Source organism: Apostichopus japonicus, chromosome 18 (assembly GCF_037975245.1).
Source record: "Apostichopus japonicus isolate 1M-3 chromosome 18, ASM3797524v1, whole genome shotgun sequence".
Taxonomy (NCBI): Eukaryota; Metazoa; Echinodermata; class Holothuroidea; order Aspidochirotida; family Stichopodidae; genus Apostichopus; species Apostichopus japonicus.
In genome coordinates, this window is record NC_092578.1 from 4,772,818 (window position 1) to 4,791,248 (window position 18,431).

Here is an 18,431-nt window from a genome sequence, read left to right on the forward strand (position 1 = left end):
GGATGGGAGGGGGAGCATTATGATAAACTTTGAACCATTCTGGCTCAAAATCTAAACATCATGGTGGCAAAAGTTGAAAGTGCTGTTATAGCCCAAGCCATCAGCTATCATATGGTGGGTAGGACATGTCAGTTGAAAACTTCTATCTATGCTCTAGCGACCTTGGAAAGCGACCAATTTAGTGTGTAAGTCAATGGGAGCAAATAATTGTGTTGAGACACCTGTAGGCAAATGTAAGCTGCTTAGACTACAATGGAGGGCTTAACAGTGAAACAACGAAGGTTTTCTTTGGCTGCAATAAGTTCCTCTCATACTAGCTAGCTATACAGAGAGAATCTATTGCGTTGGATATCTTTCTGAACAAAATGGCATCACTCATGAAACAGCTACGGGCCATACCTATTACAGCAAAATTAAAAAGGGGAAAAAAATCCGCGTTTGCGGAATATATCGGCCATATAACCATGGCAGGAGGAAGAGGATTTCGAACGACTTGACATTAGACCATTGGTGAATACTATTCTTTACTTTATTTATTTGATTTTTCTTATTCGACAAATTCTTGGGATTTTTAACTTACATCAAATATTACTTTCTAGCTTTGAAAAGTCCAAACAGCGGCCAACTTGTTTGGACTCCTAGTCCGATTTTTGTTCATAAGGTCAATCCAGAAACGAATATTTTGTTTTCATTTTCTTCTTTTCTGGGGGGGGGGGGAGGGAGAGGGGATCCGTGAAAACTGATTATCTGTCCATAGTGGAATTACTTAACCCACAGATTACCCATTGCCAAGGTATTTCTCTGTAAAAGTAGCTTAATTTAAGCAGGAAATAAAAATGAAAGTGTTAATCTTGACCTACATACTATTAACTCATACTGGCCTCATGAACTGTTTATCGTTTTGTAAATGACGTCATACGATCAGGTGATCAAAGCCAAGTATTTTTCACGCTCTCAGTTTTGTCAACTTTGACGATATTTCGAAAAATTCAACAACTGCGTATATCAACATGTCCAATTTCTGTATTCTCTGTAAGGTATGAAATCACTTTTTAATTTTTTTTTCTATAATTTCCTGTTGAGATTTGGATAGTGAAAAAGTGAAAGAAAATGAAAATGGCTTTACTTTAACTAAGATTTGTGTTTATTGTCGTAAAAAAACACAAATACTGGTATAGGAAATTATATCAGCAACTTTTAGAAGAGCTTAAAAGTGGTTTAATCAAAATAGACTTCAAAAAATATTAACGAGCCCAACAACTGAATTATACAATTAGTAAAGAAATCACAAACCTAACCATCATTATTAGTCTATGTCAGGGTTGTCCAACCTACGGCCCGCGGGCCACAATCCGGCCCACCGCAGGGTTGCGTCCGGCCCGCCAGAGATGCTCTACGGTGCAAAATTTTAGTGAACAGATTTATTTATAACAATTTGACGCTATATAATCAATCATTCGAACCTTCTGGGTCCAAAAAAACTGCATACAGGTCAGTTTGTGTGACACTCTCTCAGCGGAGGGGGGGGGGGGGCGGCTGAACTTTATTCATCTGTTTTATCAGGAAGGAAAATAAATCAGTGCGCTCCGCGCGCAGTGCTCACATTTTGTTGCCTTGGGCTTCGGGCAAAAAATCGAAAATCGAGCGTAGGGTTAATGCGGCCCCCTCCTTCATCATAATCATTCCATGTGGCCCTCCTCTGCAAAAGGTTGGACAACCCTGGTCTATGTGATAAAGATAACTATCGGTAAGAACTTCCCCAAACATCTAAAGAAAATATTATTCCATTTCAGATATCACATGTTTTAATATTCCTTCACCACAAGGCTTAAGATTGGGCAAAATCTAAATATGACATCATCGAAACACATCTGTTTTAAATATTTAAAAAAAAAATACAATTTTTATTAATTATATCATGGAGACGGGTTTTGTATATATGAATATGAATATTTATGAATATAACACTACAATACATGACTAGATATTTCAGCGACACTTCATCACCCAGACCGATTTGTTTGATATTAATTAATTTATTTATTCTGAATTAATTTGATCAGTATCCGTATAAAATTTCGACTTTTTCTTCTTCGTGGTTTGAAAATGCAATAGACAAATTGATTTAGTCTGTAACTAAATGAATGAAATTTTATTTTCAAACATCATCAATCAATCTTATCACAATAATCGAGTCACTGTAAAGTTGCTATATACGAACTGAATGCAGTCCTCAGTTTACGACGTGAGAAAGCCAAGAATCTCACAGGAGATGTAAACAAGAAAAAGATGAAATATTAACGAAACTATTTGATTTAAATAGAGAGAAGAAAAAAAGGTTCAGTTGTTTCTTTTTGAAAATTTGTTTTCTACTCCATTTGATAAACTCTTTAAACCAAGGCCGTGGGAGAGAGAGGATTCCACCGCCTGTATATATAGTTAATACATTAATCTTGTTTATCTTACCAATATATAACACATCTTTGCCTCGATTATCACCATCATTTTCTCATCAGTAGCTCCAGTGTTTTTATCTTGATAAATGACAAAACACATGTTTACACAAAACGTTCTTTTTAGGGAGAATGTTTACCGTTTGTAAACTATACTGGCCTGTGCACGTGCAAGTGTTAAACTTTATAACCTCTCCGTATTTATTTGTGATTTGATTAAAAACGATTTGAAGAATTATTACAGCAAGTAAAGATAAAAGAAAGTAAACACAAAAATAGTGGGGGGGGGGGGGGAGGGAAAAGAAAAATATAAGGTAGCAATATTTGTATAATATTTGTAGAAAATATTTTGTTTGGTTATTTATTAAAGCTCCCTGTAAAATAGCTATGTGAGAGAATATTCTTGAGCATGGGAAAATACAGGTGGAGAACTGAAGAGCATATATACGCCCTCGCCAGGGGAAGGGGGAGGAAGGGGTGGGGAAGGAAGGGAGGGGAGGGAGGGAGGGGAGTGGTGAGGACGGCTTGTTAGTTATTTCATGCGTGATATCAGTCCAAACTCTATCCACGGTTCACATCAACCGATGGCGTGAATCGCAGATTTTTGTTCTCGTGGCATTAAATACTCTTGACCGTCATCGGTATATTGGCCCCCAAATTTTAGCAAACTAGAAAATTACCACAAGATTCCCTGAACCTCTATATAAGTGCCAGGCATAGAGGGGGGTGTTCTTAGACATATAAAGGTCTCAATAGTGCGAAAGCTTTGATGGTGACAATAAAGTGATTGTTGAAAGCTGACAAATAGTGACCATTATTAAACTTTTTTTAACTCTTTTTAAAACCCAAATTTTAGCAGCTAGAAAATTGATACAAGAGGCCCTGCACTTCTATATAATTTCCAGGCATAGAGGGGGGGGGGGGGGAGGATGGAGGTCTTCTTAGACATCTAAATGTCTCAATAGTACAACAATCTATGATGGTGACCAAAAAGTGATTGTTGAAAGCTGACCACTAGTGACCATTATTGAACTCTAGCATATTCCTAGGGGCACTACTGACGACCTTTAAAATAATGTACAATGTAAGTTTTGTTTTATATTTGATATCAAAACAAAACTTTTTTTCACGTTTGAGAGAGATTGTTAGTTTCAATAAAAACAATTATCAACACTTTCTGTAGACATACGGTAGACCACACATATACATAGAAGAATAAACCTAGCGCATTATATGACCTGTTTTGCATATAAGAGTCGAGGCATGTATTTGTTATTGTAATTAATTCAGCTTAGGCTAGCCTGCCATATCATCGTAATTTTCTGTCCGGACAGGAAGGATGACGTTAAAGGTCATCAACCGACTTGTAGTAAGTCCTAACACTTACCCGTATTCTAACATACAGAAGTCTGAAGTCGTACACAGGCGCGTCAACAACCAGGTCGAACCCTGGGACAATAATGACACCCATTTTGCCCCCTTTTTGAAGTCTTTACTTTTCATGAGGAAACAGTACACATCTTTACACACATTTATCGCATATGTCCTCACCCCCCATATTGACCCCGAGCCCTGGGGATATATCCACTTAATCTCGATCTCGTCAGGCCTGCTATGGTTTTATTCATTCCCGGGGCTTCTTTGGAAATCTAGAATAGATAATAGTGTAAGACAATAGGTGTACTCTATACTCACAATTATATAATTGTACTCATATTTGTACTCGTATCCAGTTATAATTCTACTTGTACTCATTCTCATGCTGTTGTACTCGTATACTACCTACTACCTACCAGTGTACCTATTGATATTTCTGGCGGAGATTTCTATTCCATTAAAAACCTTTAGCTCGTTAAAATGTGCTAAAAGGACATTCCTGGACATTGAGGAGCATTATAGGCAATTACATCATTAAGCCTGGGAGAACAAGACTTTAACCAACAAACCACCCCCTCATTCCCCCACCCCCCCCCCCCATTCCCCACTCCCCAAAAAATCAAGCTTGTTCAGGTTCAAGTTCAAGTTCAAATTTATTTCTCATATGGCATACAAAACTGAAGAACAAGTAGTAATTAATAAAACTGAGGACTGATGACAAATGATGGACACCAGAAAAACAAACAATGGTGTTTATCGAAGCTACTGACCAGTTGGTGCGAAAAGAAAAGATAAAAAATAATAGCTTTATACACGATAAAAATTAATGAGTATATACAATAAATACAACGTCACACGTTATGTTTATATAACAGGTATTGGCACTGCGACTGTCGGTAGTTATGCATGAGTTTTGCCTTGATAAATTGCAAAATCCCATTTTGCGTAATACTCTGTAAATTACAGTAAAACTTAGTAAAATGCACACACACACAAAATAAAACTAAAAACAAAATGAAAATGGTTCATGTAACCAAAGCTGGATTTTTTTTTACAATGTGAAACGCAACATTTCGAAAAAGAGGGCGATCTTTCATATAATGAGATTATAAAATTAGTAAAGAATTCTTTTTCTATTAGTAGCTGCCATTCTTTGTGCTCAGATTCTACAGATCATCAATTCATGCATCTAAAACGTAATTGGGGGGGGGGGGTGGGGGGGTTGGTAAATATTTTTCGCCACCCATACCCCAACAAATTGTTAGAAAAATGTTCTTTGTTTAAAAAAAAAGTTCTCCCTGTCCCTTATAAAAGCCTGCCCCTGAGAAAGCATCCCCTAGAAAGATGTCTATAGCTACACCCCTTGTAACGATTAACGACTTATACTAGCTCCATTCCCCTTGTAATTGGTACCAGTACGAGTCACAGTCTCTCAGTGTGAGTACATATGCTAGATTTCACATTCTTATATAGTCAAATATGTGCAGTCTTCTGAAATATGCAGTTTATTCATGAAATTGGAGCTTATTAAGCTTTAATCGAAAATCCAACACATTTGAAAAAAAAAAGATAAATCTGCCTAACCAGTTGACAGCAATGACCAAAATGGCTGTCAACTTCCGGTAATTTCACTATACTAGCGCCGTTCCAGTAGGATGTGAGGTGTGCAACCCCCTCCCCCCCCCGCCCTCCCCACACCCTCTTCTGCCTCACATAGAATTTCAAAAGTACTGGAAGTTATTAGCACAAGTTTAATTCTCTATTCGGGAGGGTGGGGGGGCGGTAGGGGAAGGCAGTGTGTCCCTTACCGTCCTCACGGAGAGTCGGATTCAATGGACATTTGGCCACACCCCTCCTTTATAAGACAAAAAAATCCTGGCGCTACCCATTCACTATGAGTTAAATTTACGCAACTGCTTTTGCTGATGAATAACCGCTGTTTACAGTTATGCATAACATGTGATTCCTGTATTTTAATATTGCCTACATATACTCTCACCACATTAGGCTCATTTTTGCAACGAGGAATATATAAATAAATTAGTTATCAGATGTGGAGCAATATATTTGATAATATACACAAGGGAGTTAACACAAATTCATTACTGTTAAACGTGGCATAGCATATTCTTCTTCTTTTTTCCTTTTAAAATTGAAAACCTATCATGCTCACAAACGTTTATATTATAGTCTTAATTGAATCGATTATCCATAGATGATCTTTATACCCGTTTTAATCCACCGTTTGAACCCTTTTTCTGGTTCACTCTATACGTCACTCGACCCATGTAGAGAGTCATTGTTGTTACATTAATAATAGTCGCAACATTATTTTTTCTATTCTATGCCTGACATAGTATACGGTAAAATATCGCGTTTTGTGATCACGTACAGATAATCACTAATGCAAGAATTATCTGTCAAACGATGATATGGGTGTAAATTAATTACAAGTTGAAACACCTGTCCTTAATGAACTTTTAACTAGTTTGTAACCAATATCAAAATTAAAAAGTCAATAAAAAATCTTTTGTAGAAGTTGTTTAATCTTTTTTTTTTAATCTTATCTCCGTTCAACAATAAAAAAAAAGAAGGAAGATGAAGAAGAAAAAAGAATTAGCTGTCCAGGAGCTTAACTATTTGTAACCTCGTTTGCTTAAGAGTTGTGGTTTTAACACTTCTGTTTTAAAAGTCAACGTTTTAACACGGAGAAGGAGAAAGAAGGTACTTCAGAGTTTAATCTTTGATCTCTGTTGACTCTGAGTTGTGATAGCAAAGTGTGTTATCAGATTGTTAACAGTTTATCGTGTTAGCGTTCCAACAAATGATTCCAGCCTCGAGACAAAACAGTTATTTAGCATCGCGGTATCAAGCAATCATTCTCAGCTCTGTCTCTCTCCGTCTCTGAAGGCACGATTAGATGAACTATCCACGAGAGATAAGCTGTATAGGTTTCTGACACGAGTTAGTAACGTGTACCCGTCACGGGTTCCATAGTGTGTCTCATCAATTATGGATAGTCTATATACCTTTCTTATTCCTTGTTTCGTTTTTTTTTGAAAGTCAAAAACAAAAAGGGGCGTATATATACGTGGTTTCGAGGCACTTAAAATGTGATGGATAGGTTAGGCTTGTAGCCTAACCTGTCATATCAAGGGCTCGAAAGGGGAATCCGGATCGACCTAGTTATAATATGTCGATCTCACATGACGGCGCGTTTGGTATATGATGTTTGTATATATATGTTAATGCGATAATATGTTTCACAGATGCAGGATCATTGACAATCACAGTAGTAAAGAAAGCGGTCCCCTCACATAAGTGATCTAAAAGTAATGAGCCACCAGGTGGCCTACAAGCAACAGGCGTGCGGACTTAAGCACCGATTGAAAAAAGCCGTTTTGCTTTGCCCAAGATTGGTTTGATGAATACCGTATCAACCTGATGGTTTGGTGAAAATATTTGCGAATTAACTTTTCTAGCTTGTAGATACGGTACATGTTATAATAACGAATTGAATTTCAGTTATTATGTTTAAACTGTGTACTTTGTAGGTGTTGGACCACGATTAATTTCTCTTTTATCCTACACACTAAATTCGTCACTTTCCAAGGTCACAATAGAACACAGATAAAAGATCTCAACTGACATGTCCTAACCCACCATATAATGATAACCGATAGCTTGAGCTATGATACCACATTGAAGTTTAGCCACCCAAGACTGTTTGGATTTAGAAACAGATGAGGTAAAAATTTAGTACAGTACTTCCTTACTCATCAGCCTGCATTCCTAGCTACGGAATCTTCCTGTTCCACCTAGGATTTTCTAAAACGCATAAAAATCACCTTTAATCCTCCAGAATTTTAGACAAAGTGAAGTTTATTCCATATTCTTCAAGATCTAATCATCAAAAAGGAATAATGATGAATGAAAAAAAGTAAACAAGAAAGACACTTCTGTAAGTCCATTTAGGACTATTTTATTTCAGGCGGACCTATATACTACTCCGTAATTGTAGTATTGTACCTGTACACAGATACGAAATGGTTAAGCCATGTTTAGTTGAATTAAGTATCGTACCAGTCGGCTATAGTTCTGAGTACATAAAGTACGTATGTTTGACGATTTCTGCTGCATTCCGTTACTGTCCATTATAAGAGTCATCGACTCAGGGACAGAACTTCCCATCAACCTAAATACGCGAACCGGATCTGCATCTTTTGTGAAGTTTCAAGTTCAAGGAAGAGGCAGAGGTGGACTTGGGTTCCATGGGGGAGGGAGGGGAGGAAGGGGAGGGTGGTCATGGCCGCAAAGTAAACGATAACATTGGTCATATACATTCACGTTTTATGATTAAATGATTAGTGGGGTGTTTAAAATTCAACACAAATATCCTTACAAATTTGATAAAGTAAAGAAAGTTTAAATTTAATATACACCTATAGTCACCTATTGGCGGACGCTTTCTGGTGTTTCGAAGCTTGGGTCTTTTGATGGGGGAGGAAGAAAATGCATATGAGGTTTTGCTTGTAATACATGTATTGAACTGTAAGAAACCGTAAATTTCAACTTTTCTGCTGTTTGCGAGAGCGAAACTTTGCCACATTTATTGGATTTCTTAGTACAAGGGTAATGGTTATTTTCATCTGAAAACGTGTTCACTGGGAGGTATACTTGAGTTGCTATAGTAACATAGCTGTATGTCAAACACATGCATCCGGGCAATTCAGAATGGGGAAGTGAAGCTGCTGACTAACCACTGTAACATTATGGAACGCCAAAAAAATAAATTTAAAAAAAGAAGACTTCAGACTCGTTTTCTGAAAAAAAATCTCAATATGGTTACCTAAATATGTAGCTAACATTATACCTGTTATATGTTGCCCAGTAAATGAGCAAGTACGCGACAACATAAAACAATGTTTATGCGTTATCCGTTTACAACTTGCACATAGGCCTATAAATTTCGAATGGGGGTGGGGGTAGGGTAGTGATGGAAGGCAAGTATCGTTAGATACCAAATTAAAGGTAGAAGAGAGAAGTGGGGCGGGGAGGGGGTCGAAGGAGAAGATATATCTGACAGCCAATTTGCGCATGCTCCTTGTGATAAAATGAATTTTTATTCATGCAAAACGTTTGTCGGTAAACGGATCGACGCCCCTGGTGTAGGCCTAAACAATACTTGGCATGGCCCAAGTGACACAATGTTACAACACAACTCAAAATGCTGCTTTGAATCTAAAGTATCACAAAAAAGTCTTTGTCTAGAAACACTACACCACTCCCCTACACCACTACACCGCGCCATCTTAGCCTTCAAACATACCCACCCACACCTCCACTGTGTTATAGTAAGACTATAGCTAAGTAGCCCTCAACCAAGGAAGGTTATGATCGCGAAGAAACCAAATATTGACCATAGAGCCATTAAATTTCGCTTGCCAAATACTTAAAATTGGACTTAAAAAAAATGAATTCCACATATATTTTTTTTTTTAATTCAATTTACCTTCGTTTTTTAATTTCCATGATATTGCTGACTAGTATATCAGGTAATAAAAATATATAAAAATATTTTGCGATCGTGTCATCATTATACAACGAACGCTTCAGTCAGTGAAATCGAAACATAACCGTTTCTTTGGCTTACTAACGGAAAATGTTTTTAAAAGTTTTCCTTTAGGGATGGACGGGTGTTTCTTCCCAAGCTGAAGACAAAGCCAGTTAAGAGATATAAGGGTGTAAATATTGGGTAACATTTTTTTACGACAGCAAAGCCCCCCCCCCCCCCCTTACCATCTCTGTTTCTTGGCCGTTCCAGATACATTTATTCAGACAAAGGTTTTATTTTCTCGCGCGTAGAATCCCAAGAGTAAAACTTTAGAAAAAGCCCCGACAATCCCAGTGATAAACTAGTTTAGCAATTTAGGTCGGTGTATTTAGTGTCTTCGATGTTTCTTAGTCACAATATCTTAAAAGTAGGTAACGGTTCACGGTGACGACGATGATGACGATGATGGTGATGAAGATGATGATGACACTGAAGGACAAAGAGCCTTTGACCTTCTTCTACATAATCATGAATTTGTATATAGGAGGATGCAATTCTACGAACAGAAAGTTGTAAAAATAAAATAAAAAATTCAACTTGTTCGTAATCTGAATTTTATCGGTAACATTGATAAGCCAATGATATAGGTCAATAGTATTCCAGATACCAAAGGTTAACCAAATTTGAGCTCAAATCTCATTCTACAATTGTACATTTGAAAGTGTCATTGTTACATTGAACACAGAAAGCAATTACGTATTATGTAGTAACATGTACAAGATGACCCCCCCCCCCACACCCCACCTCCCTCCTCAACTCTTTTTGGCCGTTTGAGATACAAATTAAAGATTCTAATTAAACTAATCTAAAAGAAAACAAATATAGACTTATAAATACATGTAATGACGTCACACACGATTTGAGTAGATGGACTGTTCTTACTTTTGCCCTTCGGTATTGGAAATTACCTAAAAAATGCAAGTTTTGTCATATATTTAGAAGTACCCCATTTTATTAATGTAAAGTACCTTTTCTTTTATATTTGTAAACAAAAAGTGCCATTTTGGTATTTTTCAAATGTGCCCCCCTATTTTGTTGAGAACCTAAACTATTGGAATTGAAATGCCGTTTTGTTGAAAATTATTCAAGTAATGGATTTTGTGTTACAGAATGTACAGATAATCCATTTTGTTGGTAAGGTTTGAGGTGATGTTGTGGTTATCCCCCTTGTAATCAAAGGCAATTTGTCCCACTGCCCACTTAATCCACCCTTCCCTCCCACCCCGGCCAAGATTGAACCCTCTTGCGAAGTCTTTGCTTTCATTTCAGTCACAGAAATTCCTTTCTAATTCCTAATTTTAATCATCTCATTTCTCGATAATGGTTATGCCAGAAAAGTGTATACTATTGCGAGAAAACGATACACATTGTCCACAATGAAGAGGGGGAGAGGGTATTCACAGATGAATTGTATTTCGCTTCAATAATGGAACGTTCTATAAAATAATTTAATATACAACAACTCCTGTTGGTTTTTAAATATATTTATTCCTATTCCGCTAATTTTGGATTGGGTTAGGGTCTACATGCACGTAAAAGTTCATCGTTCGCGAAATTTTGTACACGATTACAGCTAGATTTATAAACAGTACTGCAGATAAAAGAACACAAGCTTGAATGTTATTTCTGTTCCAGTTATGTTCTTATACTTTCTGATGATAGCACGACATGGTTAGGAATGAAGGCAACGCTAGAATAAAATAAAGCGAAGACCTTATATAATTTACAACATTCAATGTTTTATTTTGTCATTCGTATGTTATTTTGAGCAATGGAGCAATGAACACATGAACGCTTGAAGAATAGATAGATGGATGTATGGATGGATGGATGTATGTATGTATGTATGTATGTATGGATGGATGGACGGATGGATGGATGTATGGATGGATGTATGGATGGATGGATGGAGGGATGTATGTATGTATGTATGGATGGATGTATGGATGGATGTATGGATGGATGGATGGATGGATGTATGTATGGATGGATGGATGGACGGACGGATGGATGGATGGATGGATGGATGTATGTATGGATGGACGGACGGACGGACGGACGGACGGACGGACGGACGGACGGACGGACGGACGGACGGACGGACGGACGGACGGACGGACGGACGGACGGACGGACGGACGGACGGACGGACGGACGGACGGACGGACGGACGGACGGACGGACGGACGGACGGACGGACGGACGGACGGATGGACGGATGGACGGATGGACGGATGGACGGATGGACGGATGGACGGATGGACGGATGGACGGATGGACGGATGGATGGATGGATGGATGGATGGATGGATGGATGGATGGATGGATGGATGGATGGATGGATGGATGGATGGATGGATGGATGGATGGATGGATGGATGGATGGATGGATGGATGGATGGATGGATGGATGGATGGATGGAATTTAGAGACCACGTGATCACATGATGATGCAAATAGCTGGATCTTATTCATTTATAACAAAAGTAATGTGTAGATAAATCCGAAAACCAACATTAGTTCACCCAAAATTATCATCTTCTTACCAAACAGTCACTCATTAACCGAACTTTGACCCTGAGGTCATACCTGTATATGTGAATAACCTGATTATTCATTAAAACTCCATAGGAAACTGCGGAGAGTTTTGCCAAGAAAATAAGATAAGAAATTTGTTGTATACTAATGAATTCTACTTTATTCATATACTAAGATAGAAATTCTCAAATTTGCGTTAGTCGTTTTTATCATTGTCATTTACATACGAATAGTTTTGTCATGATGACGTCACTACCATTCAGCAAGTCCATTGGGTCAGTCTGTTTTGACGTATGTTTAGTTATCCATTTTTTAAATATATTTTGAACTGTTTAAAAAGGTTACAGTAATGGAAATTCGAAATTAAACTAGAGATTAAAAAAATATAAAAAAAAAAGATCCTTAAACAGCTTTTTGCTTTAAGTTTGATAGTTTTATTGGGAGAGAAAGGCGGAGTATAATTTATAAATTAATTTAATATAACTTATAATTTATAATAGTACGAAATTATTTACATACATGCATATGGGTCATGTTCTTACAATGGGGTGTCACAGTAGTAAGTTTTTCGACACCATGGTATGACCCACACTTTGTTTGCCTTAAACTCAGACAGTGAATGTTTCTTTGACTAACGAATGTTGCTTGTTGGAATCTCCCCATGGTAACCAACAGCTGTTCAATTAAACACACTTGTAAATCAGGTAACAACGACTTGTTCCAAAACACGTTCGGCAAAAAACAAGACATCAGTCTCTTCTCAGAATCGTGAGTTGACAGATATATTTCACATACACTAAAACACACACATCGTATATATATATATATATTTATATATATATATATATATATATATATATATATATATTTATATAAATGAAAATCGTAATGAGTTGGAAAATCAAGAACAGTGAAAAAACTTTCAGCCTCCCCCGGGATTCGAACCACGGGCCTCCCGCTCTGTACGCGGACACCCTAACCACTAGGCTATGGACGCTGATTGTATGTCCAGAGGTTCGAAACCGGTAAGGAAGATCGTAATTCCACTGTAGGCGTTTGTCACCTATATTGAACAATACTAGTTCTGTTTTTGGTGACATATTTTGCCCTACTCTAGAGATCAAACATGATGCTATCCAACTCGAAAATCATTTGTGATTCCTAAAGCCGGATCTCGAAAGAGATACTTTGAACAGATATATATATATATATATATATATATATATATATATATATATATATATATATATATATATATATATATATATATATATATATATATATATATATATATATTATATAGTTCAAAGTATCTCCTTCGAGATCCGGCTTTAGGAATCACAAATGATTTTCGAGTTGGTTAGCATCATGTTTGATCTCTAGAGTGAGGCAAAATATGTCACCAAATACAGAACTAGTATTGTTCAATGCGTGTGGCGGGCGCCTACAGTGGAATTACGACCTTCTTTACCGGTTTCGACCTCTGGACATACAATCGGCGTCCATGGCCTGGTTGGTTGGGTTGTCCGCGTACAGGGCGGGAGGCCCGGGTTCGAATCCCGGTGGGGGATGGATTTCTATTTGAATTCGAGGCTGTCTATAACGTCATTGGACCGGAAATTGCATCGTTTTAATATATTCTGCCATGTTATATTGCACATAACCGTCTACATGTACACTATTCTCAAATACTTCAAATTAACAACTTTTTGGCCCACGACCCAATATCTTCCTCGGGGACTGATCCACGATCCACCAGAGCGCCAATAACCATTAAAGCCCAGAATACAGAGTGAAAAGACCTCCCACCAGAGCGCCATTCAGTATCAATGCCCAGAATACAGTGAAAAGACGACCTATCAGAGCGCCAAATCACCATCGATGTCCAGAATGCAAAACTGAAAGTTAGCTTGGACTATTCACGTTATCGATCCCGCCGGTAAGCTCCAAAACCTTGTAGGTAAAGTTTTGAATGTCTTCCCCAAAACAAAACAAAATACCCGCTACCCACTGATTTTTTTCCTTTTCGATGCCCTATTTTGGATCGCGAGGGGGGGGGGTGGGATTCTATTTTGCATAATGAAGGGTGCTCAGATGCTAAAGCGGTGCTAAAGTTTGCAACCATATCAATTTATTTTGGGACAGTTGACGCAGTGTTAGCGTCTACTTTTATATGGACCGGTTTTGTTGTCAAAAGGAATACAAATGTTGAAAGAGAGAGAGAGGGGGGGGGGATTTCTAACTTAATTTTGATCTTTGTTTTGTCTGTTCTAGATTCATTGCAATTGTACAGTTATGACAGCACAGTGACGTCATCATCTGAAACTAAATGAATAGGATTTTAGGTAGGATTTTAAGAGGTTTTCAAAGTCATGTTCCTTCTTGGTACAGTATTTCATGTGTGCTGAAGGAGGGTGGAGGCGTTATAGGGTCCAGACGTTCGGCTGTTAACCAGTTGTCACTCAATTACAGCATTGACTCATAAAATGAAAATGTAACAGTCAATCACACCCTTATGAGGAACTTCGTCCCACTCCACCACCCCATGCCCCATTCCCTGACCTCACGTCACCATCACAGTTGTTGAAAGTTATAGAGTAGGTTTTAGCTGGCTAAGACCCATAAAGCAGCCTACGGTAGTATTTTGATGTTTGTTTGCGGTAGTGTCTATAAAAGGTACACGATTGGTTCTAATTCGATGTTCGAAGATGATTCGGAGAATACGGTGATTTCGTGCGGCAGGTGCCTGAAATAAATGGGTGAGGGGGGGGGGGTCCCTATTTATAAGATTACAGTTTCTCATTGTGTCTTAGCAGAATTTGATCCCAAAAAAGAGTTGTTGTGTCCGTTCCCTTGTATTATGAGGTAGTTACCCTTCCCATCAATGCATGAAGAGAACCCTGCCATATTACTGCCATTAAGACTATCATTAATCATATATATATAAATATATAAATAAATATATATATATATATATATATATATATATATATATATATATATATGTATGTATGTAAGTATGTATATATATATATATATATATATATATATATATATATATATATATAAATGAAAACGTAATGAGAATATATATATATATATATATATATATATATATATAGCCACTCCACTTTGATTTAATGTAATGATTCGTTTTATGACTTGTTACTTCACTGATCATCGAATCTTACCTACTATTGTTTTATCTGCCCCCCCCCAACTTTTTCCCAGACCTTGAGTTGGCCTTTTTTTAAAATCCGATTCGGTCGGTAATTTTCTTGGTTTTGCCACATCAATACTGTCAACTCTGAGATTCTATTGTTCTATACATATTCATAATATCATGACACAGGCTATAAAAGAGATGGACCCATTGTGACGATTCTTATTTAAATCCATAACGCATTAGTACTAGCATACTACTAGTAGTACCAATGTGATAGTGTCATATAGGTATATATATATATATATATATATATATATATATATATATATATATATATATATATATATATATATATATATGTGGTTCGAATCCCGGTGGAGGCTGAAAGTTTTTTCACTGTTCTTGATTTTCCAACTCATTACGATTTTCATTTATATATATATATATATATATATATATATATATATATATATATATATATATATATATATATATATATATATATATATATATATATATATATATATATATATATATATATATATATATGCCCTTTAATTTAAGCAACATTCCACTCAAGTGGGCCTCCTGAACTGCTGCTATCGATGACTCATACCTCTCTGTCACATAGTCTTGGTTTCTTGTTGATTATAGTCAGATCCACAGGTAAGATTGACCACTTGTTAACTTTTCATGTCGCTTAACAAATCTGGCAACAGTTTTATGCAGATGGCATAATTACATTTACAAATACACAACTCTATAGTACTCGGGATATACCCTATAAATACATATATACCCTATATTGATAGGGAGGGCGACCACCCCCCAACCCCCACCCAGGTTGTCGCCCCCCCTAATTTCAGACATCAAATCTCGCCACGATGGTGTCCACAGTACCTTCAACCTTGAAAATATGAAATGAAAAAGACATCACATATTTGGAACATCACAGCTCCATGACGATTTTCAATTAGCTAATTCGGGGAATTGTTAATAGCAAATGTTTCAGTTATATCTATTAAAGATATTACATGGTTTTGTTGTTCCCTTCTTGATTTCGAAATAAAAGTTACTTAGTGAAGCTAATGCAAAGATTAAGTATTCGTGGGAATTTCGGCCCCAAAATGTATCGACAAGTTAACAGACAAAAACATTAAATTTGAAATTGTAGGAAACTGTACATTTTACCTAATTGGTAACAGGATTTACACCATGTGAATAAGAAATGTAAAGAAAAGGTCAAAGATAGTAAATACATATTTTGTTTCTCGTGAATTCACGAACAGAACAAACAAACGAACGTAAACATACAGAAAAAGCCACGCAACAAAACATTCAATAACTATTTTTGATTCACGTTTTAAGAGAAAGTTTGCAACATTTTTGCAAATACGTAAATAATCACTTTCGCTTTCATTATTAATTTCCAGCGCTTTGGGGTGGGGGCGGGTGGGGGGGGGGCTTACGAACAGAGAAACAAACAGAGGTATTTTGAAAATATAAGCTACCAGGTTTCGACTCTAACATGTTTTTCTTGACTTGGGGGGGGGGGGGTGAGGCAGAGGAGGAGGAGGAGGCCCTTTTGACGATTCAAGGCTAGTGGGGTGGGACTCCGGGTAAGGAACATTACACTTTGAAATTGCTTTTTTTTTCCAAAGTTAACTATTTTGTGTCGTTTGTGATCGAAAATGTGGACGTTTGAATTTTTTTTTTTTTAAGCTGCATAGCCTAAAGATGATTTCAATATTATAATAAACTGAAAACAAAACAAGGAAGAAGAAGAAGAAGAAGAATAAGGTTGATCAGTAATAATTATATAATTATTATGATTGACGTCTATTAAATTCACTAAAACGCCATGCCCTTATTTTGGAGGTTTGTTCAAGGTCACACAATCGGAGACGCCGTATACACATCAATGGGACAGAATGCCAAGCCACCTGTTGCCAAAATATAACTATTTTTGTAAGAATTAACCGTCAGAAAAATGTTCCGTCAAAGAGGATTGGATAGTTTATCTTTAAGAATTGAAATAATGATTTCAAACTAAGAAAATATATTTATTCTCATATGTTAAAGTTTTATGGAAACTTTGTATTGACTTACTGAAGGATTGTATTTAAAGAAGGCAAAAAAAAAAAAAAATAGTAATAAAAACAGGTGATTTTTACAGACACCCTGCAGACTCGATAAACTCGCCATACGTAAAATTAATTTCGTTAGGCTTGTGAGCTTTCAAAATATGTGCACTGACCGAAAATTGATTATAAGATAACTTTAAACAGGTGAGTGCATAATAACTATATGGTATTCATCTAGGCTCTCAACTTGACTTTGTTGCACTTTTTGGTATACAGTAAATGTCAATGAATTTTTTCCTCAGTTTCGGAGAGAAATGTTTGATACAATTATCGAAAAGAAAAGGGATGCAATATTTAAGTGATCAATTGGAGAAATTCATTTTCGGCATAGGATTGCAGTAAAGACAAACAAATGAAGATAATTGGAGATGAGAACTTTTATCGATAAATTTATCAATTGTTAAAGACAAAATAATGAGCGTATAAAATATACGGGAAAAAATGCTTAAAATGACGTTTTTGGTTGTTGTTGAAAGAAAAGAAAGAATTTGAAATTATATTATTAATAAGTTGATTATACCATTTGACAGAAGTTTGTTTATTTTGGTACAAAAGACAAGAAGCTGCAGGGTTATGGATTAAATCCAGTATTCGTAAATAGTCGGTTCAAGATAACAAAATTAGTCTCCATTTACAGACGTTGCGTTATTTCGTTTTGGAAATGATGATTATTTGTTCCGACATTTCTTGACGTCATTCTCCCACGATTTTTCTTTCTTTTTCTGAATCGAAATTTTTGAGGAAATTTCTCCATCCATCATCACAACGCATATGACGTAACAATGACAAATGTCTAGAATTAAAGTTAGAGATTATGTGTATATCAATTTTCAATTTTACGTGAATGCATTTATTCTCTCCTGATATTTGTCGTACATGAATATTTCAATTCTTCTCCTTAGATTTTGCAACTTAAAAAAAAGCGTCTCGATATATTATTCTCAATGGCAAAAATCACGTCTACTTTGAAATTTCCTCTGTAGGTAGCCATGCCCCCCGTTAGTGACCGAAGAGGGTTATAGGGATGATGAGTAGAAACCTAGACTGGAACAAGGACGTATATGTCACATTTTACTACAAAAGAATAAAAGTAAACTCAGACAATTATTTTTGCCAACACATTTGAATGGATTCTAGGG

At 36.6% G+C, this 18,431-nt stretch overlaps 1 protein-coding gene across 1 annotated transcript in view; it reads left to right on the forward strand.

Annotated features, from left to right (window-relative positions):
- Window positions 1-303: 303 nt before the first annotated feature.
- The window catches only part of LOC139958608 (uncharacterized), a 42,483-nt gene continuing 24,355 nt past the window's right edge, over window positions 304-18,431 (forward strand). The window contains exon 1 of the mRNA XM_071955805.1: window positions 304-510. The gene's annotated coding sequence lies outside the window, so the exon portion shown is untranslated. The remainder of the gene's footprint in view (window positions 511-18,431) is intronic.